Raw genomic sequence first — 3,842 nt, forward strand, 5'->3', positions numbered from 1 at the left:
GAGAAAAATAAGTTTTCTGAAGAAAGGGTCTTAAAATGTTAACAGGCCTCCGTGCCAGAAGATGATGCAAATCACCTAAGCTTTTGCATATGATAAGTTTGCAGGAAGAAAGCCTGGCTTGCTGCCTGACTCTACCCCTTCCCCCATTATCCTCTATGCATAACTTAAGGTATAAAAACTACTTTGGAAAATAAAGTGCGGGCCTTATTCACCGGAACTTGGTCTCACCATGTCGTTCTTTCTCTTACCTTCTGGCTGAATTATTCAGCCTCTTTTCTCCACTGAATTTCCCTACTGAGCTATCCTCATTCTATTACTCTTTATATCCTTAATTAACGTTTAATTAAGCAATTGTTTCCTGATCTTCGCCTACGCCGTCTCTCCTTCGAATACCCTGGATCAGCCAGGGCTGGTCCCCGGCACTGCAGGGACCTAAAAGGAAGAAAATCCCCAAAGAGGGGTGTGTGTATACATGTGGCAGACTCACTTTGCTGTATAGTAGAGACTATCACAGCATTGGAAAGCGACTATACCCCAGTAGCAATTAATTAAAACAACCCCCCCCAAAAAAGGATGACAGAATCTATTCTCCTTATACCTCCAAGACAAGGAATTCAAATCCACCTGTGAGGATTTCAGTTTGGAATGAAAAATATTTGAACCGGAGCTGAGTTCACTGTCTCAGTTTTAAGGGATACAATCTGAAAAAAAAGTTCAGAGCCCACGATCTGCTTGGCCAACCATCCTACCCCTGGTGGGGATCCCAGGCCACCCTCTGAGTGAAGCAGGCAGGGAGCGTCATGGGCAAAATGCTTCAGCTTTGTGGCTACGAGGGGCAGCGATGACGTTCTGAGAGGCCCGGTGATGGAGAGGGGAGGTCCAGGATGGCAAGTCAGTGCTGGAGAGGATAGAAAGGTGTGGACTGTGTCACACAGTGCAAAGAAAATGTAGCTGGAAAGGTTACCCTGAAGTCCCGTTGCCTTTTCCAAACGCGTGAGTGGGGCGGACACAATGAGTGAGCAGCCGTGCTGCCGCTCCTTTCCTGTGGTCTAGTTCCGCCCTGTGCCTAGTTACAACTCACCAGACTAAATGACCACGTTGAGACCTGCCTGGAAGGCAGCAAGAGATCACTACTCTTATTAAAAAAACGACTGAAGCAGAAGTATTGTTTCGTATCTTTTTTAAACCCCCCTCTCTTTAAAATACTTCTATTTCTTTATTTCTTTGGCTGTGCCAGGCCTTAGGTTCTGCATGTGGGATCTGGTTCCACAACCAGGAATCAAACCGATGCCCCTGCACTGGGATCTCAGAGTCTAGCACTGGACCACCAGGGAAGTCCCACTAAATCCCCTCTTAACAGGCTTGTCTGGTCAGTAAGTAAAGCAGACACTCTGGAGGTTGAGTATGGAGAATCACATAGGCGGTGTCTTTTCTGGCTCCCGTTCTATGGAATGGGAAAAAGAATGAATGACTCAAAGTGAGCTGTGTCCTCACAGATCTGGCTAAGGTCTTCTTTTCAGTGCAAACTTGAAGCCCAGCCAGGCCCACTTTCCATTCTTTTGGATGGAACTCTGTAGACATTTACTATTCTCCCACTGAGATATTTGAATACATGGCCATTTGTCATAATTAGATGAGGAAGGGCTTGGAAATGATAAACATTAAGAGCCAGTTAGTGAGTTACATTGATGATATTATCATAATTGCTCCTCGGAGAATTAAGGAGCAGGAGTTAAGAACTGTAGTCACCTGCTTGACAAACACAGGCTGGCTGATAAATTCTGCTACAATTCAAAGCTCATTGAAATTCCTGGGAAATACATGGGTTAGAGCAGCCAGGGACATTACCATTTGGTGGCTGAAGGCACAGACCTCTTCTAGTGGCTTTATTTTATTAATGAGAACACTGATTCTTGACAGCTCAGTTATAGAGATAATTAAAGGCTGAAAAGGGATGAAAATTCAAGTTTTCTGACTTTCAGTTCATATTTTCCGACTACTCCAAAATGAGTTTCTAATTTGTTTAAATATGAAATATTTTAATCATATAGAAGATGATTTAACAAATTTCCATTCACCCATCATTCAGATAAACAAAGCTTAATATTGTTTTTTCCATTTGCTTGATAGTCAAGAAGTGTAACTGGTGTCTTCACTGCACCCCGTGCAGTAGTGTTAATTGTAGATATCCTGTCCGACGTTACATCCCTAGCGCTTCCCACTGGAAGTTTAGACTTTTTACCACCTTCCTGCAGTGGTTAACAATGCCCCATGATATACAGGGAAATAATTGAGAGTAAATTCTAAGAGCGCTCATCAAAAGTAGAAAGTTTTCCTTTCCTTTTCTCCTTTCTTTTTATTGTATCTGCATGAGATGATGGATGTTAGTAATCATTTCACAATGCACGTAAATCAAGCCATCATGCTGTAAACCTTAGAGAAGGATATATGCCAATTATTTTTCAATAAAACTGGAAAAAAAGAAACATCAGTTTCCATGTTTTGTTGAAATGCTATTTGGACTGTTTCCTGTGTCAAGAAGGAAGTTATTAATCCTGAAATTGGTGTGTATCCTGCTTACCCATATTTTTACTTCTCTATTACATATAAATGAATTCTCACTTTCAGCTCCAGTCATCCAGTAAGATACTGATCTGCTCCTCTGTCATTACCTGTGTCTGAACTACTTGAGCTTTACAGGAAGTTTTGATATTCGGTAAGGCAAGTTCTTCTTCCTTATGCTGATACTTAGGCTTCAGAATGACTTAGGTATTCATGATTCTTTGTTCCATTATCAGAAGTTTGAGATCAGGCTATCAAGTTTTGAAAAATAAACACAAAACATCTGTTGAGAACTTGATTGAAACTGCTTTGAATGTAAACATTACTTAAGAAAACCTTCTGTTTTAAGACACTGAGTCTTCTTTTAGGGGAGCAAACACTGCTGAATACAATCTGATGGTATTTTATTTAAAATATACAACTCAGTGGTCACAAGAGTGTTTGGTATAAAATGTAGTTTTATTATACTATTCTATTTTGGTCTTACTAAAACAGTTAGAATACATGTATATTTGGGAATTAGGGGTTACTTTCTTTTCTTATTCTGTGATAAAATTATACTAACTGTTTCTTGAGGCTATAAAAAAACCCACCTACAAAAATACCAAGACCCGATGTCTGTCTCCACTATAGGGCAGCAAATTTACTGTGTCAATTGATTTAATGTTTTTACTTTCTTCTATTTTTATACTTCTTATTGAGAGTATTATGGTAATATGTTCTTCAAAATTATTAACATTAGTTTTTGCTTTGAATTTTATTATCATTTTTAAAATCTGTATTTGAGGCTCTGTTTCATCTTAAGTGTTAACATGTACTTGTATCCATTTATTGATCATTTTGCCAGAGGTTTGTTTTCTTTATCTAGAATATGAGGAGAATATATCATTTGGCAAAAGAATTTTTTTTTTCAATACTAAACTTATATCAGCAGTATAGAAGTCAAGAATTTTTAGAGGTAAAAGTTTTTATATAAGTATTTCTTTTATCAAAACCTCATATTAAAGTTTTGACCTTTAGACACAGACTGATGACATACATTTCAGACTTCTCCAATTTAGATTTATTCTTTATACCTTGAAAATAAAAGGATATTTTCCAAAATGCTCTTGAAATGCTAGTTGAAATTAAAAATTGGATTCACTCTTTTTTGGTTGCATGTTTTGTCTAGAGGGAAAAAAAAATCCTGAGGCAACTCTACCTGTTGAATAAATTATATAGAGAAGAGGAGTTGTTGCCACATCCTTATTTTTCTTCCCCCATAGCCCACCAGGCTCCTC

Source organism: Bison bison, unplaced genomic scaffold (genome assembly GCF_000754665.1).
Source record: "Bison bison bison isolate TAMUID 2011002044 unplaced genomic scaffold, Bison_UMD1.0 scf7180017864349, whole genome shotgun sequence".
NCBI classification, from domain to species: Eukaryota; Metazoa; Chordata; class Mammalia; order Artiodactyla; family Bovidae; genus Bison; species Bison bison.